The sequence below is a fragment of the Pangasianodon hypophthalmus genome, chromosome 13, assembly GCF_027358585.1.
Source record: "Pangasianodon hypophthalmus isolate fPanHyp1 chromosome 13, fPanHyp1.pri, whole genome shotgun sequence".
NCBI classification, from domain to species: domain Eukaryota; kingdom Metazoa; phylum Chordata; class Actinopteri; order Siluriformes; family Pangasiidae; genus Pangasianodon; species Pangasianodon hypophthalmus.
The window spans coordinates 8,632,170-8,653,312 of NC_069722.1; the positions used below are offsets into that span (position 1 = coordinate 8,632,170).

At 40.0% G+C, this 21,143-nt stretch overlaps 1 protein-coding gene across 3 annotated transcripts in view; it reads right to left on the bottom strand.

Annotated features, from left to right (window-relative positions):
• Nucleotides 1-21,143, bottom strand: part of spop (speckle type BTB/POZ protein) — a 93,956-nt gene that overhangs the window by 57,244 nt on the left and 15,569 nt on the right. For all 3 annotated transcript variants that reach the window (XM_026916186.3, XM_053239043.1, XM_053239042.1), the window contains one exon: nucleotides 13,319-13,491. The gene's annotated coding sequence lies outside the window, so the exon portion shown is untranslated. The remainder of the gene's footprint in view (nucleotides 1-13,318; nucleotides 13,492-21,143) is intronic.

Consider the following 21,143-nt stretch of genomic DNA (forward strand, 5'->3'; position numbering starts at 1 on the left):
GCAATCATGGGGCACAGCATTCACTGCCCCACTTAGATTCCACTGAGTTATTATTGAACACGCAGTGTTCAAAAATGAGAAATGCAACAAATGCTAATAGAGGCTCATTGGGGCAGGAATAGCACTGCCCCTTGCTCGGGGGAGGAGTGGCGGACAGAACAGTTAATAACAGGCTCGCCAGGGTCACAACATTTACCCCAAACCAGGCTTGTTTAAAAATACTCTGCAGTCATCAAGATCTTGTTTTATAGCAAATAATCAGACTTAAATCTAACACATATCCGCAAACAAAGGCAAAGTGTAAGCGCAGACAGTGTGTCTATCATTTCTACTCAAAGATACATTATATGGGCAAAAGTTTGTGGAAACCTGACCATCACACCCATACATGCTTTTTGAACATCCCTTTCCAGATTTAGTCCCCCGTTACTGTTTTAATAACCTCCACACTTCTAGGAAGGTTTTCCACTAGATTTTGGAGCATGGCTGTGGGGATTGGTGCTCATTCAGGCACAAGAGCATTAGTGAGGTCAGGTACTGATGTTGTGGGGAGGTCTGGGGTGCAGTCAGTGTTCCAGTTCATCCCAAAGCTGTTCAGTGGGGCGACTGTCATGGCTCTGTGCAGGCCACTCGAGTTCTTCCACTCCAACCTAGACAAACCATGTCTGCATGCACATTTGTGCGCAGGGGAATTGTCATGCTGGAACAGGTATGGGCCTCTTAATTTCAGTGAAGGAAAACTGTAAAGCTACAGCATACAGAGACATTCTATACAATCACGTGCTTCCAACTTTGTGGCAACAGTTTGGGAAAGAACCACATGTGGGTGTAATGATCTGGTGCCCACAGACTTTTGGCCATATAGTGTAGTTTGCAAAGACTGGTAGAGGGAAAGTGGGGTTATGGAGTGATTAATGTCTGTACATTAGAAATGCGTGTGCACCATGATCTTGTTTCCCATGCAAAGGCTGAGAAAAACAAGAAAAACAAGTCTCCTTTTTTCAATGTCTGAATTGTTTGTGCTAGTTTTGGGTCTTTTGTGTGTTTTTCAGGAGGTAGTTGGGATGTAAAGTTTGTTGAAACCTGGCAACCCTGGTTAGTGATATTAGCTCTTTGGGAAACACACCAGTTGTATCGAACACAGTTAAACAAACATACATGTTAAACCGCTCAAATGAGCTGCTAGACTGTATAGTGGATGACAGCATGTTGTTGACTCTCACGAGTCTGTGGCATAAGTCAAGTGTGACAGCCTCTCGACTTGATTTTGTTTGAGGCTATGTTGTTATTAACACTGTCCTGCCTCACCTATATCTATGATCAGGAGCCACTGCTGTCTAACCCAGTCCAGGAGCGTGAGAGTCCAGCCCAAGTTGTTGCTATTTTCACTCCTCAAAAGCACCTATTAAATGTGGTAATTAAAGGAATTCACATCGTTCCATTTTTACCGCAATCTTCACGATGTTTTAGGTTGACACTGGCTTCCAAACACTTGCTAGTCTGCTAGTCTTGTAGCTTTAGTTAGAATGCTGGATGTCAAACTTGTCTTGGCTGACTGATTACAAGTAACTCAAGCAGACCTAACAGCTAATGCCTCTACGACTGAATTATTAAGATGCCCCAGTCCTTACGGCAGACACTATACAATAAATGAGAGGCAGGTGAGGGAACAACTGTTTACAGCTGCTATAATGTAAGTGATATCAGGAAACTGCTACTGAAGATGTTCCATTACACATTATATGCAACTATGAACAGTTTAAAAAGTATGTCATTATTTTAAGGTAAATATTGCATTAAATTTAAAAAGAAACAACAAATTACTGTGCTGTAAGAGGGAAAAACTTTGAGGACAATAATTATGTTGGGCCACATCACACCACCCCACTGCTGATCAGAACACCCCGTCATGTTTTATTCCTTACTTAATGCATAAATTTATATTATAGAATGGACACAAAACACAAACAGTGGAAAAGAGCTATGCTAAGAAAGATGGTGCATTACACAGCTGTGCTATGCTCATTTCAGTGGGAATAGAAGGAAGCATTATTCATTTCACTTGTATCTGTCTATTCCTTCCAGACAGCTGCGGCATTCCACTGAGCCCCAACATCCCTCTTTCTCCCAATTATACTATTTAGGTCCAAGATAGATCGCACCCACATCCACACTTACATTCGATCACAACTGTAATGCATAATGTATAACACTTCAACTGTCTGTGCTTTCAAGTAAAAGATATTATTTGGAAAAGAAAACTGCAGAGGTGAAGACGAATACCATCCCAAACGTACGCAGAACCATTCCCACCGTGAAAGTGAGACCCTTCGCATAATTAACTATGATGGAAAGGCAGAATCCCAACCACACTGCTGACAACGTCAACTGTCCAAAGAAACTGCATTGCTAAAAATGTCTTGCTTTATCATGTCACTGCGCAGTGAGCTTCGATAGCGAATGCACCACGGGGATTTATTCGACTCTAAACAGGCCCGGCTTTGGAGAGGAACAGAAGGAAGGAGAAGAGGAAGAGAGAGATTTGATGTGTGGATGTGTAGTGTGGATTATGCAGTGTCAGAAACGTGTGAAGAGATTAGCATCTGCTGTGGTGCATTCTTCAGACTGGAGGGAGAGACAGAGGCAGCGTCAGAGCCCTGCAAATCGGACACCTCATAAATGCAAATCTGCTGCTCGTCTGGCTAAAAGCGCTGGCAAATATACGAACATTTTGGGTGAAACATAATCAGCACGAATCCTGGACAGACAACTCGTTCAACAAATTGCTCATTCTGAGAAGGATGGAAAACTCGAGGTGCAATTTTAAAAAGCTTGTGAAATAAGACTAACAGTCTAAAGCAGCACGAGTATGAGAAAAGAGAAAAGCTCAAATGTAGGCTATATTATAAAGCCATTTATTTATGAGGCATTCATTTGTTATTACAAAATGTAGAACAGAATCATTCTAAATCAAACAATTTAATCTCAATTTATGCATGAAAATACAATCTTCTTTGCTCTCTGCTTAGGCCCGACTATGGATGTCTGAGTTAGGAGAAGGTAGAAGTTAGTAAGCTTTCAGTAAAACAGCCTGATTAATGAGAAACAACTAATGATTATCTTTAAAGTCTACCCTCTCTTTCAGAAATGGATTGGTTTATCAATAGAGTGGAGCAATAACTGCAGTTCATTACTTATAATGCTACACTGTAATCTACAATGCAGCGTTAGACTGCAGGCATTAATATTAATACTGGACCCATTTTCATGCTCGCTAGTCTGCAATCACAATATTTACCTCATTTGTCATTTCAAAATTAATCACAGGTCATGTTCCAGTGCGCTTCTGGATGTGTACGTGTAACTTCGCTCACAGTTTCAGCGAGGTAAAGAGCTGCTTGCCATCACACGCATGACTAATCGCTGCTTGGCTAAGGCAGCGTGTAAAATGAACCCAGGCGAGGCGAGGAACGAGGAGACAGCGAGATCCCGAGGCAGCAATCCACTACGCTTGGGTTTGGCAGAAGGATGCGTCTTTCACCAGGCAAACTAGGCACGAAGTTACATTTAGGCCTGACGAATGGTCTTGCACCCTGCTTCACCTCGTGGGTGAGCTGGATCTGGCCTCGGTAGAGGAAAACATGCAAGGCAGAGTTTGGCACTGCACAGTGTGACGGTAATTCCATTAGAAAAAGAACATTCGGAAGACACAAATAGTTTTTAAGCTAATCCAGATCTTAAAGGCACAGCCTCACTAGGGTTCCAGAAACAAATCAACGAACACCACACCTGTGGATGGTGTCAGTATCTTCAGCAATGAGGACTGAGCATGAGATCTTAATATTATGTTCAAAAAGGCAAACTGCTTTAGTCAGACTGAGGTCGTAAATTAAGCCCAGCTAAATACTAATCACCTGAACAGATTTCTGTGCATTTTCACTGCTGCACTAACAATACTGTAGTTACCCAATTTCTCTTAGTCATATATATATGAATTATATTCTGTAATTACATTTATGGCATTTGGCAGACGTCCTTATCCAGAGCAACTTACATTTATCTTATTTATACATCTGAGCAGTTGAGGCTGAAGGGCCTTGCTCAGCGGCCCAACAGTGGCAGCTTTATGGTGCTGGGATTTGAACTCACGACCTTCCATTCAGTAGTCCAACATCTTAACCACTGGGCTACTACTGCCCTGAGCTGGTAACAGATGGTTTAGTTTATATATGGTTTAGTAATGATAATAATAATGCATTCCATTTATATAGCACCTTCCTAACACTCAAGGTCACTCTACAAAAAAATAAATAAATTAAAAACAATACTGGCAGGAAGAAGAAAGAAAAACTCTTAAAATGTGAAAAGTAAGTGAAGGTCCTAGGGGTGGTATTCCAGTGCTTGAAGGCTATGGCACTAAAAGATCTGCCACCCCGCTGAAGTCAGTCTGGTCTTAAGACCGGTTTATATTTCTGCGTTAACGCACGTTTGTGTCTTTGCTTTGCGACACACAGAGAACGATCTCCCACAAGCGAACTACTTGTTAGCGTGGGGTGATTGCTGATCGGCTGGCGGAGAGGTCGTGTCAGTACACACATGGAAATGGTTTGATGAGTCGTTGTGACATTCCTTCCACAGGTTTAATCAAATTCTGTTAATATTGTTTAATTCAGAGTAATACCAATCAAATGACATCTGAAGTGTAAACAACGAAATAGTAAACAATAAAGTGTAAACAATAAAATTTTCCCTTGACGCGTCAAGAACTTGCCGTCGTCTATAGACAAGCTCATGATCCAAAACCGCTTTCTGAAGGTGTACTCTGTTGAAAACCTTAAAACTGCTTGCAACAGAAACAGATGAAAAAATGCTGTGTAAAAGTTGAAACTTATTGACTCGGAGTTTCTCAGGCCGGTATCTTTAATAAAAACTTCTCCTCTGTGATAAAATTCTCACACTGAACAGCAAGTATAAATGAACACAGGTGAGTCTTCCCCCGTGTTTCATGTTTGCTTCACACACAGTGACGTGATCACATCACTGTATAATGGATTTATTTACTGAAAACTACAATAATGATATTGTGTTAATATAAAGTGTTAATATAAGTGTAGTTCATTATAATGACCAGTTTAATCCTCTAGGATCACACACTTTACTTTCTCTTTCTAACAGACTCCTGTGATGTAAAGGTGATGTAAACTCAATTAAATAATCAACAATCATCAACAATCAACAATCATCAACAATCAATCAGTGATTGACAGAACTGTGGATTTAAACACTAGTTAAACTGAAGTGTTGCAATACAAAAGAAACATATTGCTGAATACAGATGAGTTGAAGCACAAATGCTTTCAGTGAGAAAGCACTAGGTTTATAATTAATTACGTGAGGTTTCTTTTTCCCCCCAGGACTTTACAAAACAAAATCATGTCCGTGTTATGTTTTATTTATTATTCCTACATTGAAACACGGAACTCGCATTGTTTTCTGGCACTTCTTCGATGTGTAAATCTGTGTCAATTCTGGTGTGGTTCATGTGACAGCACCTCCTAGAGGACAATACTGCAGGGGGAAGAACACTTCACTGTGCGTGAGAGTCGGTGCATGATGTCTTGACGTGTGTGTCACTGCGTGTATAAATCCCCCTTTAGGCACTATCAGCAGTGTGAGCTGGGGTGTAAGGCTGCAGGAGGTCAGAGAGGTAAGGCCAGGCAAGGCCATGTACTGGTTTGTAAATGAGAAGTAGAAGGAAGATGTAGGTGTGAGATGGTGAGATATAACCAGTGTAAACAACTGCTGGTGTCCGATTAGGATTATACCAGAAATGCCAAAGAAGAGGGAATTTACAGTAAAGTTTGAGGTTATGAAAGCATGAACCAGGGGTTCAGCATCTTTCAAACTAAGTAAGCTTTAAAGCCAGGCTAATAAAAAGCTAATAAAAAGCGATTTTCCTAAGTGACCTAATATGAGATTCAAATGTACGTGTTGTCAAAAATTACAGATCACGAACATTTGCAGAATTCAAAATTCTACGATTTAAAAATTAGAAGAGTTTTGGTGGCAACAAGTACAGACTCTGATTTGTCAAGGTTTCATTTAAGAAAGTTGGAGTCTGGCTGTGATTTTAGATCATGAATACCTTCAGTTAGATTGGAGCTAGTACTGAGATAAATCATTTGCATAACAGTGGAAGCCAAGACTCCATTTGGCAATGATCTGGCCAAGGGGAAGCATATACGTTGTGAAAAGAAGGTGATGAAGGACTGATCCTTGAGGAACACCTTGTGTGAATAAGAATGATGATGAACAAGTAAGCAATGTTAAACAAGAAGGAAAAGTTCACAACTATTTGGATCATTTGGATATTTTTCTGTGTATAATGTTGAGGTCAGAGCAACATTTAGCCTTTTATTACGAAAGAGGAGAAATGTTTGATGATGTCTGTGAAAGTTTTCAGTCGTCCATGTTGAATTCTTTTACTGCTATCGGAATTCAATAGCAAAACTATTACCTTTGTCTCGTAAACCAGACTCGACTAGAGAGTCTGATATGTTGCATCAGTAAGTTCAGCCGAGAACAACATACTATCACAGAACGAGGCAATTAGACCGACGTGTCACATGACCAACCACACAGACCCTATCAACATAAGCAAAATCTCTCATTTATACACTACCAACTGCTTTAAATAAAAACTTTTTAATAACTTTTAAAGACAGGATTCCAGCTTTAAAATTTTTCAATCCAGTCTTGCTCCAAAAAGGCTCCTTGTGTTAGTTCAAAAGGTTTCCCACTGAAAGGGGACACACACAAGTGCTGCGAGCCACTCGCACTGCAACTCTGACAAAATACTAGGAAATTATACTTAAGGGAAAGTATAAACGTGAATCCAACAATAAATGTAGTTAAGTGACAGTAAAATCATTGCTACTTTTAAATGTATTCAAGTACAAAAGGTGAACGCTTTAATGAATAAAAGTTGGTTGAAAATGAAAGTAAGTTGGTTATATTTTCATGTGATTTTCATATCTTTTATTACTTATATTTAAAAAAAAAAAAAAAAACTATTTCTGTTTAGGTTTGCAATAGTTACCATTAGCTAAAACTTGCCTTGTAGACAATTATGTTAGCTACTAGATAATGCTAGTCTATCCTAGCATTAGCAAACAAAACATGCTAGTTAAGTAAATTGGCTAAATACAGATTGTTAATGTTAGCTAATTAGCAAAACGTACCTCAACATATTTTTTTTTTCAAATTAGATGGAGTTCATGCCTTCTAAGGACGCAAAGGAGATTCCTCATTTTATACCAGCATTTATTCACCCCGGCACATTGAAACATTTTACTGAGGTAGGGCCAGGGGCTCACATCCTCAAGTTCAACACTGCAGTCCAGCAGCTTATTCATCTTCACACATACATGGAGAGCTAAAGCATTAAGGACATTGTGTTGCATGAGGCAATTTTTTATTTATTTATTTATTTTTTTTTAAACAATCACTGGCTGGATGAGAGAAGAAGAGCCTTTGAGATGTGTAAAAAGTACTTTTACAGATTTAAACAAAACTGTATGCAGAAAAAAGGGGTTTGTTTTATCATGGAGAGGTAATTAAGTGTACGAGTATTAAATTTCAATAATATTCAAGTACAGTATAAACACCCCAAAATAATACTTAAGTATTATAACAAAATAAAATTACTCATGTATTTTCCGCCCCTGCTGATAGTGTACGCTGTTCATTCACTTAAATCTCATTAAATTGTGCCAGTGAAAATAATAATACCTGCATTGAGAGCAGAAGTGGAGCTTCTCAGTGAAGGCCAAACTGATGGAGTTGTAGCAGGAGAACAATTGCCTGTACAGGGTAATTTATCACAAGCATACTGCAACGGCCAAAGCTTTAAACCAGATGGTCCGGACCTCTATATTTGTTTTGCTGCCGCTGTCTCCGAGTAACGGAAAAAAATTCATTTGTATTCAGCAACCAGTTAGAAGTTGGGTAATGTGTGATTCCCGGCCATTTTTGTGGGCTCCACAGCTCTCAAAAAATCAGACTGTGTGTGTGTGTGTTTTGCCTTTTAATAATAGATGTTATGATTTTACAAGTCCTATACCGTGTCCAAGACATAAGTCAAAATGCCGTTGACTTGCAATTTTCGCTCCATCAAAGGGTTTAAAAGGGTTGAGCTAGGAGATTGTTCAATATGAATTTATACCAGATTTATAATTTGTACCAATTGATATTGCCTGCATGACAGCGTGCCGAGTCTCTCCCACTCACTGAGTCCTGATATGTTTAAGTGCTCACAGCAGTGTGTTTGAGCTGTTCTTTATATTTCAGTCTCAGGGTGCCAACACTCTACCTGTCCTCACACCTCCTAAATCAATCCAAATGTCATCTAACACACACACACACACAGCATCTCCCTCCATTTCTCTCTCTCTCTCTCTCTCCATATTTAGAGTTTAAGGACTGGATAAACAGAAGGGAATGAGGCTGTTTTTCTAACGAGAGAGAGAGAGAGAGAGAGAAAGGGGGACGAATGACATTTAAAATTGCTCAACTTGTATGCAACAGGCTTAAAGCGAATGACGTACACACCCACTTGCACAACTCACCCACTCGGTAAAGGACCTCTAAGTAAGTGTGAAAAAAAGCCAAAGTTTCAAGCTCTGAGTCATTTGGAGTCAACTCTGAGAAAAATAAGCTCAGCTAAAAGCTGACACTTTAAAGCAGAACATCTGACTCACGATAAACTTAAAATTAATAAATCTATATAGCACTGAGTCAGATTAACACAATCTGGTAATGCTATTAAGGACAACGCTCTAAATTACCTGCTGTGCGACTAATAATCACATGGGGTTTTGAGCAGAGAGACAGAAACTGAGGGTGAGAAAAAGCTCCGCTTCTGCTTTATGTGAGAAACGTGAGCCAAATTACATTTGCGTAGCTTAATGAAACTAAGGAGTGGTTACATTTCCTCCTTCCTCTGAACACGAATGTGCACTTAAGGCCAGCCAATACCACGGTTTCATTACATCACAAGCCATCAACTTGCTTTCATAATGTACTGAAACTGAATAACGTTTCCTTACTAAAATGTTTCTGAATAAATAGCAAGTACCGAGGTACACCTATACGATGGGACACACAATATCCCATGATGCCACTGCATACAGCAGGGGTTCACAAACTCCTTGGTCAGGGACTGAAGCTACAGTAGTCACAGTGGATGTTTTTCACCTGTTGCAAACTTCAGCTTTAACTTTTGCTGCTGCAGGCCATCTGTCCCACGGTTTAACTTGCTTTTCTGCTCACCACGGTTGTAAAGAGTGGTTATTTGAGTGATCGTAGATTTCCTGTCAGCTTGAACCAGTCTGGCCATTCCCCTCAGAACAGAACTGCCGCTTTCTGGATGTTCTTTTGTATGTTTGTTTTTTTGCACTGTTCCGTGTAAAATTATAAACTGTTGCGTGTGAAAATTCTGAAATATTAAAACCAACACTCAAAGTCCCCATACTGGTGCTTGATATGAACATTAACTGAAGCTCTTGACCTCTAACTGTATGACTTTATGCTCTGCACTGTTCCCACATGACTGGCTGACTGGATAACTGCATGAATGAGCAGGGGTAAGGGCGCTCCTGTGATTGGCCAGTGAGTGTACCTACATACAAAAAAAGATCTGGTTTTAAGCGTTTAATGTAATAAATTCTGAGAAATTCTAGTTCTTTGAAAGCAACCTACCTTCTCAATATTGTATCATGGTTCTTCCAGGAGGTAACAAGCACTTTCACAGAAAATGAGTAATGACTGGCTTCATTTATGCCACAGTCCCAAACATCCTGCATCGTTCCCAAGGTGTCATTAAGTACGAGTGTGATAAACATTTTTGTTGCATTTCTCCAATGAAATTTTCTCCACAGTGTTATTTTTTCCACTTTGATACCGTCTCACAAAAACCCTATCTCGGACAATCAAACAAATTACGACTGATGCTTTTTTTAAAAAAAAAAAAAAAAACTGTTTGCAGTAAGACTCTCACAATCCAACTGAAAATAGTACGCATTTTACTTTTAAGAAATACCTTTCCACAGCATGACTGTCATGTCAAATTCCACATTCTCATCTACAGTATGGAATGAAGTGTTTGTGTGGATGTGCTCTGGAGTTAAAGCAACAGGCTTAAAAGCTTAACAGTGGTGTTATACCCCCCTTAAGCTAAAGCTAAATTACAAACTACAAAGCGGTAGAAAGAAAGGCTGAGTGAGCACGTGTGTGTGAAGCTGAGCGCAAGAGGCAGAGGTGTTGATCAAAGACATGAACACATTTCTAGTGGCAGGATAATTAGCCATTTCTGACCAGGGGTCAGCCATCCCCTCTTTTTTCTTAAAAACGATGCCACGTTAGATTCTTTGTGTGCGCGCGTGCTGTAAATGGCTTTAAAAAGCAAACCTAAATCACAGCCTCCCATGGTGCATTTCCTATAGCACCAAAAAGCATGAGAGACTAAGAACATAAGTGAATCCTATGGAAATGTGATTACAGCAACAGCGACAAGTGACATTAAGACAACCAAATTTGATACAAACTGGTTATAGAAACGAAAAATCTAAATCCAAATCACAAGGTCCATGGAGAAATCATCATTCAGAATGGTTGAGAGTTTAAATCCCTGCATTGCCAAGCTACCACTGTGGAGTTATTAAGCAAGGCCGTTAACACAGAACCACTCAAATGGATCCTGTTTCTATTATTTAGATCTAGATTTAGATTTAGGTCAATAAAAAGTCTGCCAGAGGTGACAGTGGCAGGGAAAAACTCCCTGAGACAACATGACGAAGAAACCTCGAAATTAACCAGACTCAAAACCAGACCTCTTCTGGGTGACGGATTGTGCGATTATAAATTAGTCCTCTTCTACACCTGTATATCAAGGCAAACAGTACTAAGTTGTGTCAAAAGGATGTTCAGCACGTGTATATTGTGAATAAGAGTCCTGGAATGAGCACAGGACAGTGTTTATGATAACAGCAGCAGTTCTTTACTATCCAGGTGAGATTATCCCTGAAGAACCGGTTTTGTCCTCCGCCTCATCTTCAACAAGGTTTACCTCAAATTAGAGCAATAGACAAAGTATGAATACAGCAAGGAGCCTAACAATCTTCACTGTTGCCTTCAAATGTAAGCAGTCAATTCATCCCACATGTTTTTTTTTTTTTTTTTTTCCTCCTCAACTGCCAACGCACGATCTACATGTAATCCTTTCGGAAGCGGTTGCAGGGTGGAATAAAATTCACTGTAGTCAGCATTTTCTTAGTTACAGCGGAACATGCCCAAAGTTGGAAAAAGTACCATTTTCTGAAAAGTGCTTTTTCTTTTTCGGAAAAAACATCCCAATCAACTGAGGGTCAAGCAAGAAAAACAAACATGGAAGGCAAAGTGCCTGTGAAAAAAAATTGTTGTTAGTGTGAAAAGATACGGAGATTTATGGCATCATATCAAAAAATATACTGTAAATACTACAATATTGCAACTTTGCCACCGGGACATTCATCAGTATCTGACGTGAAGTCACACTTTAACTGTGGCTGCATACTATCAAGTCACACACGCTCCTCTTCTCTTCATTTCTGCCTACAGACGACTGAAGTCATACAAACTCCTCATCACCAGAGTTAAAGCTAACCAATCTGTTAGCTAGCTAATGTCTGGATAAGCTTGTTGGAATAGCCAGTGTTTGACACATCTTGTAAAAGAATTCATTTGAATCAGGAGAACCAGAAGCTATATTAAAAGTCATTTAAACAAGGTGTTATGTAAAAATTACACCATTGCCTATCGACTACAGCAGCAGTCACGACACACCACCAAGACACAAACTGAGGAGACACCAGAGACTTGTCACCTTCTAATGTAATTGGGCACAAAAAATGAGCAAGTGTACAAGTTAATTCTGCAAGTCAGCTACTTTATGCATGAGGCTTGTAGACTTTAATAAGGAAGGATCTGTTTAAGAGAATAATGATAATTTCCACTGCTGTTCAAGCCTCACTGCCTCGTCTTACAGCGCTACATACATCCTGTTCCCTATAATACTGCCTGAACTTTTAACTGGGAAAATGATTCCTGCTGTACGTTCAGGCCTCTCCTGTCTCTCTCACACACACACACTTAGTCCAGTCTAAACTTTTCAACATTTATCTTTCTATAATTAGAATAAAAATATTAGTCACCAGTTTTATCAAGAGAATCAGAGCAGCCTACACTCTCCCCTAGGCCTGTGTCGGTAACAAAATCATCTTATGGGGGTGGACTGACGCGAACTTCATGGCAATATTTTATTTCTTTTACTTTATTTTCTTTATTAATACCACAGTGTTTACACACACAGATGTTACTGCTATTATAAACATTATTATTATTATTGCTATCACAGGTAGGTATAAAAGAAAATGCATTTTTAATGCATAGCATGGTACAGATACAAATAGCATGGTAAAAATATGCATTTTTACTTATAATTTTGTTTTAAAAATTGACAGAATAATAATAAAATAAAGATTTTTTTTCTTTAAGCCATGGCTCTTATACCCTAATTAACTCGACTGGAGAGCAAAGTGTAGACGCTGGTGTGTAAGTGTGAAATGCACTTTTCTTAGTGCTCAGTGCTCGCAGAACTGAACTGCTTTCTCTCACGTGAGACGGTTTTTCTGCCCACTTGCTTCAGTGCTCCACGCTTCCTGTGTGTATGGCACTCATTTTTAATGACCACGCCCCCTCACACTGCTCCACGTGCACAGGTAGGCAAGAGATGACAAAAATGTGCACAAGTGTTTTTATTTTTATTAATATTCACAAAACCTAGGCTACTTTAAGACCATAAGGTGGGGGTTGGGGGACGCCCATCAACCCAGAATTCCTACTTAGAAAGTCTGGAAGGACTCCTCAACCCGAAGTTCAGCAAGTGATGTCAAATCAACTTTAACCAAGTAGCACTTCTTTACTTTTAAATGACTCATGTTGTCTAAACAAGAATTTGCTTTAGATCAATCAACATACAGACATGTTCGCTTGTTAAATCTATAACACTGACTAAACAGTTTGCTAGTTTGAGGAGGTAAAATTATACATCACTCTCTGTTCTTTATTCTGGTATTTACCCGTTCTGCTCTCCTCTTAATTCCCAGCATTGTGAAATTTCCTCGATCTGTTAGTCTTCTTTCACTTCCTGAAAAATCTTTACTTACTTTCCCCCCATCTCTCTGCTACACTGCACCTCTGTACTCTCTCTCACGCTTCTTACCTATTTCAGATCAAAGTCCATTAAACATCTGGTGAGGCAGGTGTATCCATTGCCAAGCCAGGTGAGTGTGTGTCTCAGTCACTCCGTCTCTCTCCCCATAGGTCGGGGCGGTGTGTGTATATATCTGTCTCTATGTCTCAGTAGTGTGCTGTTCCGGTTTTCCTCTCAGGAACCTGTAAGCAGAACAGAGACGAAAAGGGGAATTCCCGTTAGACTCCCGTTAGCGTAAACAACAGGAGATGTACGACTTGAGCATTGTTCAAAATCACATGAAGTGATGGATTTTTCAGGGCTATTTTCACCGCTTTCTTGTTTCCTTGCTAGTTTACCGATAAGTTGAGCGTGCAAAAGCTGCGAGACCTCTCAGTTTATCTCAGAAAGGCATGCATAATTGAGCAATCTCTCTCAGAAGGTGCAGAATGTGGAAAATCGCCCAGCTGGCCTGTGAGCAAATAAAACAGCTGTTCTAGTGTGATGCTGCTGAAATGAGAGTGACACTGAAATGACTGCAGCCAAGCATCCACTTCATACACAACTTTTCCTACTGACACGTCCACACATCCACAGTTCACGCGAATGTTAAACTAGACCTAGGGTAAAGTACTCTAGATAACTGTCAAGAAAGCAAAATGAACAGTGTGTGAGTTATTTTACATTTTTCCGATCCACTTTTCCAGCAAGTGAAATTCATTCATGTCCTATTTGACCACTTCTGGCTTCTTACAGAATAATAAGTCTATTATTAGTAATAAAAAAATTTATTATTATTTCCAAGATAGCCAAAATCATGATATCGTTTTATAAAATTTTAAAAAATAATGATTGCAAGCTGACTGGAAGCAGCTGATGTGATGTTAAAATTTTGTACTTAAACTTTAAAATTGCAAATAGTTTTTACAGATATTAATTGTTTTTCTCTTTTTCCATTATTATTATTTTTTTAACTAAATACAAAAAAAAGTTTTAAAAAAATTATATATATCTTATACATTTGTTCATTAAAAATAAAAATGTTATTCTTAAGAATAAAAATAGTTGTTTTTTTTTCACCTCACCCACCCCTAGCCAGTAAAGAGAAATATCTGTGAGAGAAGGTGGGTGGGGGATCAGAAAGAAAAAAATAAGGATGAATTAAAAGAAAAGTAAATAAAGAAGTATAAAGGCTCCTCACACAGCTCTAATTCACAAAGCATCTATGTGTTTGAGGTTTATTTGATTTATCATGCTGCCGGCTGACCTACAGAACGAACAGACAGTTCTGCACAACATCAATGTGCCTTATTCAAATACCAATTTTAAGCACCATCTTAAAAAGAAGCACAAAAAGACACTTCACTGACATTTCAATTTCTGAATAAGAATAATTGGAACCCAGATATTACGGTAAAATTGTTCCCAGTTATGGCATTTTTGGTTATATAAAGACATTTCCAAGTCTGTGACCTTGAAATAAAAAACAGGTGATTGAAGTCTCTGTAAAACAGACAGGCAGGCAGATTGATTAGGTCAACATTGTGAACCACTGAAAGCAACTTTTAGTCATGTACTTGGAATAAATCACACACACATGGGATAAGAACATGTTTGTGGAGGCGTGTTTTTCTTTTGCAGTAAAGTTGGATTAAGTGCTAAGTGAAATGTGTTTCGGGGTATGTATACATTAAAGACATTCTGTGCTGAATCATCGACGGTTCAGGAATCTCTCTCTCGCTCTCTCGTTCTGAACTGATATGACAAGGTAGGGGGAGAATTAGTCATACACACGCACACACACATGAAAAAAATTCCTCAACTTTCTACTGACAAGCTTTTCCCCTCATACTTTCATGATCAAATTCTTGTAACATCAATTGCAGAACACTGTAAATTAAATCGGTACAGATATTCAGGCTTTCTTTTTCTTTAGCTGTTCTATATTCCCTGAAACACACTGTACATTTACAAATACCAAAGCAACTACTGAAACATTCAGGGGGGAAAAAAAAGGTGGACTGAAAAAAAGAACAAAAACACACAATGAAAGTAAGAAGTAACAATCCATGCAACTGGCTAGAAACGAAAGGATTACAAAAAAAGACGACAGAAGGAACAGCGGAAGATGAATTAACCAAAGGAAAGAAAGCGACAGAGAAAGATGAGATGGGGCATGAAAGGAATGAGAGAAAACGGTTGAGAGAAAGAGTTTATTCCCCGAGAGTAAAGGCATGTGTATTTGCATGCGTGCCTCCATGTATCTCTGCTGCTCGATGGTGGGGAAGCACATCAAACGCACAAATGTGTTTTAAACGCCACTGATTTACTGTCATGATCAACAGCAGTGCTGTCAGAGGGAGAAAGAGAGAGAGAGAGAGTGTGAGTGAAAAGGAGAGAGCAGTGTAGCCACAGAAACCAGACACTTTTCTAACACACAGCAGTGGACATTTCAGCAACCGAGCAGCCAGGACAAGCAGGTTTCATGTCTGGGGCAATTAGTTTGCCTATTAGTTTTTATTTTGCAGACATTATGTTCACCAACCTGAACAATAACATAAGACCCTACTCCTTACTGACTTTCGCGATAGTTTTCATTTGGTACATAGCAGTGTTTCACTTCTGCTCATGCTGCGTCTCAGAGTGTAAGAAAACGCTATCAGCCCTCTTCCTCATACAGGAGCTCACAGACGCCTATGTTTGGCTAGTGTCGCTGTGATTGACAGGAGAGAGAGTCTGCCATCCCTCCCTCCCAGGAAGCACAACCAGTTCTGCTCCCTTGCTTCCATAGATAGCTGATATCGCTGAGAATCGAACTCGCAATCTCTCGACGATAACACACATGTAAGACAGATGAATCAGAATCAGGAATGTGGAAACACCAACAACCCAAGCACTCTGTCACATCCAGTTAAACATATCAAGAGAAAAAGATGCTAACCATACTAAAATAATATCTTTTACATGTAAGGCGAGAACACCACAGTTCTAGAACATTGCCATAACTTTGCTGGCTCTATGCGTACATTACAAACTTTGTTGGATGAGGACAATAATCATAAACGTATCTGTTTCTGTTAATCAGTATGAACGCACTTTCCTAGCTAACTAGCCTGTGATACATTATTACATTGTGTTAAATACAACTTTTTTTTTTTTTTTTTTTTTTTTTAGCCGAGTCAGATTCCTGGCAACCAAATCATGGAACTGGTGCAAACAATTTATCATCTGTCCATCCCTGAACTTATGAGAGTACAGCTGATACCTGTGGAGGGAGAAATGCTACAGCAGTGAACTAAGCGCTGTCAAGGAAGTGCTTTCACTACAGGAACCTTTTAAGGAATCTAGAGACTTATTGTCAGGAACCTTTAATGTGCTTCCAAACAAAATGGTGAATCTTGCTATAATTGCTGCAATTACTAAAACCTTTTTTGGCCAGAAGAGCAGAACGTATCTACAGGGTGTGCCAAGTCTCCACATTTTTTAGCAAAATGTCTTCCAAAATTCTTCATACTTAGTTTACATTATATATTTTTTCAGATAGCTTTAAGAAGAAGAACGTATTGAAATCATTCTCATGGCTCCATCGGGAAGCTGTTGCAAGGTTGCGATGTACTTTAACAGGAAACATGGCAAGCACCACACACACGACACTGTTGCCAAACTTATTAACAAATTCAAAAAGGCTGGAAGTGTTGCGGACCGACCGAGAAGTGAACGTTCATGAACATCCACTGACGAAAGCACAACTGACACAGTGTTGGTGTACACAGTCCCCTATGCATGGAGACTTTCGGGACACTCTGTATAACGCTTCTGTTTTCCCTCAAAAGATTCCTGAACCTTAGCACCTTATATTACACTTCAAAACTGTGTGCACAGACCCTTAAAATCATGAATATTAATACTGCATCATTCACACCCTTATTCAAGTCACATGAACAGGAATTGTTTTGATCAGCTGTCCAAATTCCTCCCAAATTTAGAACAGCCAAAGGAACGAAGAAAAGAGTGATAAAGTGCAATTAAATAAGTGAGAAAATGAAGAGAAGAGAGAGACGCCGGGAGAATGAGCTTACCACTGGTCATTGATTTTGCTCCCCAGAAGAGGCTGAGACATTAGAGAACTTTAAAAGGCACTGACGTGTGTGTGTGTGTACTTGTCACAAGTCTCTAATGCTTTTTAACAGCCTTCACCACTAAACACAATGCCATCTCATCAGCTGCCTCCTGCCCGGCTTTCATCACGCCGATAGATCATTAGGTGATCAGACGCTGATGGGGAAAGTCATGTGACCCTCAGGGCCTTGAAGGACAGAATTCGCTTTGAAGGAAGAGGAGACGTAAATGAGGGAGTGCGGAGCAATGTCAGAGCAGTGAGGTGGAACCGGGAGGATGAAAGACGCCGATTTTGGAGTTCGTTTTTCAAAAACATCCCTCGGGCAATACAAGGACGTTTAAAAGTCAGTGTCGATTCATGGGCTAGAATTAGTGAATCATATTTCAGCCATTACAGAATGTTACGTTCCCTGAAATGATCGAAAGGCAATTACTAATCAATTAATGAAGTCAAACCAAAAAGTGGTTATCTTTCAGGCTAAAAGAATTTTTACCTTAATATTTTTAAATGGACTAGTGTGTAGGTTGTCTGGACAACCAGGCAACTAATCTGTCTCCAGAAAGTTCCGTCTATCTCTGTATGATTAGGCTGGCTCAGGGCCATGTGACGTTTCTCAAGGTGTTTGAACACTTATTAGTCTGTTTGAGAACACTGAGCTGGGGCCAAATAAATGATTAAATAATTGCATAAATAAATAGGTTAAAACATTTGGGGTACTGAATGCAGTGTGTATTTTCTTTTTTTGTTGTTGTTAGTCCAAATATCCAGAACACATCACAGTTCTGCAGCACTACAGCTTGGTTCTTTTGATCAGTTTGCAGCTCACATCTTTCAAAAATGTCACTCACGACCCGCAATACACGGCACGCTGGGTTCACTTCCTGCAGTCGGGTCGATTCAGGGTCGAATCGCTTTCTCACTGCAATGGAACTGCACTAGAGTTCGCTTGGCATTGTTCTGGTTCACACCAGAGTGTGTTTGCTGTGCTCTCTCCGCCTAAACGAACCACACTGAGGGGGAAACACACCAACCAGCCTGAACATGAAAGCACCGTTAGGTGCTTCTATCATCAGAACCCCAACATCAGGAACTGTGCTGGATTGTGTAGAGTAACTGGAAACACATTAACTCCTACAGGAACTGCACTGAGAAGCTGTCACGTGGGAAGTACTTTGATGGCTGTGATGGCAGCGAGTGTTTCACTATCACAGACAGCTTGGCTAAAGACAGCTGATAATGAACAGCTTACGCAAGTGCTGTAATGTCACTAGCACTCAGCTCGTACGATCAGCTCAGAGATTACAATCACTACGATGTGTTTCTACAAATTTTTTAAAATGAACTTTGACTCAGAATGTTTATCTGAGGTTATCTTATGATGGACACACACAATAGAGATGCTGTACGTACTCTATAAAGAGTTACTAACTAGACCTGAGCAAGGCTTTATCAGTGAGAGTGATCAGTAAAAACAGTAAAATGACTGTAAGGTACCACGACTTGCGTTTGCAAAAACACAGAGCTGTTAAGTGAAAGTGTTGTGTGTGAAAACACTTCAGTTCTGCGTGCACTGAGACACATACACGTCCTTCTGGCTCATCTTGCGCCATCTATGACCTGTGGTGTGGTGTAAGTGTCCCTCTACAGGGTGCCTCATCACTCGGGGACTGGTAGCTCCAGACCTCCATGAGAATGATTTGTTGACTACAACTTCAGCCAACTCCACGAATACTCCCTTTATTTAAAACTTACTTTTCATTCTATCCGTGCTCCGACACACTAATTATAGCCTATCAGAAAATCTGATTTTCAGTGGACCTCATAAACCAGAACAGCGACTAACGAAGGAGTTTGTTAAAGATACGGAAAGATGCAAATGGATTCATCACTGATCCTGTTTATATATATTTAAAAAATAGCACACCACTACCTCAATCATGTGTGAAGTGCATTTCAAAATTCACACATGTTTTTTGAGCTTAGGAGCCTTTATAAACACACACACACACACACACACACACACACACACACACACACACACACACACACACACACACACTCCTCCACATGGCTGCCGTGTGCGGATGGTAAGAGATCAAAGGTTTTGCAGATGGCTTAACGAGCTGTTAAAAACACGACAGCAGGAGGTCGACAAAGAGACAGAGAGAGTGAAAGAAAAAAGGGGAGAGAGGGGGAGAGCTGGGAGGGAGAGGCAGACAAACAGACAGGAAGGGAGAGAAAGAACGACAGACAGAAAAAGGGGAGCATGATAGAGAGAGAGGGAAAGACAGACAGACACAGACAGAAAGAGTGAGAGACAGAGAGTGAGAGAGAAGGACAAACAAACAGGAGAGAGAGAGAGACAGAGAAACAACAGAGAGAAACAACAGAGAGAAAGACAGACCAACAGACAGAGACAGACAAGGAGAGAAAGACAGATTGAGAGAAACAGGGGAAAATGATAGACAGACAGATAGGGAGAAACAATAGGGAAAAAGACAGAAAGAGACAGATGGAGAAAGAGACACACACACAGAGAGAGAGTGCTGAGTAGATGAGAGAAATAAGAGCAGTAGGGCTGTTTTATGTGACTGTGTTTATTATCTACAGGGTTTATTTCTATTCATCTTCATGTAGCCTGAAGTAGGAAATTTGGCTGAGTGAATGAAGGTCAGCTCTTGTCCTGTCTGTAAAGAAAAAAAAGACAAGCTGTCTGACAAAGTCTGCTGTGATTAAAAAAACAAACAGTTAATGCACAGATGGCATTAACATGACTCCAAACTCCTCACAGATCTGCAGTCACATTTTACCACAAAGCACAAACCTGGGATCACAGTAACGTGACAAATCTCACAGGATGGATGAGCTCTGTGGATGTCACGGCAAAATGTCATCATCGGTCAACATCACCAGACTGAAGAACACGACTGATCTAGTCCAGCTTAGCACAGTTAAACAGTAACACGAAAGACGCATGATCTGACCATTTCTGATCCAATCCAACATCAGGGCTTTTATCCCACAACGTCACGCTTCCATCATCACCCATCACTAATCACCACACGTTGACCTCCAGAAAAACCCCACCCACTTTCATGTGCTGAGTTACATGATGGATTACCACACACTCCTATACACTACCCATATATTTTCAATGATGTTCAGGTCAGGGGACTGTGAGTGTCATTCCAAAAGCTTCAGCTTGCACTTCTTGAAGTATTTTGTAGAGGACTTTGAGGAAGGTTTTGGAACACTGTCCTGCTGTAGAAGACATCGACTTTTCAGCTTCAGTTTTCTGACTGACTGCTTCACATTTGCTTCGAGAATTTGCTGATATTTACTGCGACATACATTGTTTCCTCTGCTACTGGCTGCCACGCAAGCCCAAAACATAAAAGATCCACCCCCATGCTTAACAGTTGGCAAGGTGTTCTTTTCATCAACTGCTGCTCCTTTTTTTTTTTTCCCTCCAAACAAACATTTTTGTGATTGCGAGCTCCATTTTCACTTCAGCATAAAGACAGTCCAGAGCACTTGCTTCCAAAATGCCTCTGGTTTATCTAGATGTTGTTCAGACGCTGACTTTTGTGATGAGGTCACAGGTAAGGTTTCTTTCTGATGACTCTTCCATGCAGATCATGTTTGTGCAAGCAATGCTGCAGAGCAGAACAGTGCACCTCCACTCCTGTGTCAACTAAACCTTCCTGCAGCTCCTCAGTGTCACTTGGGAGTTTT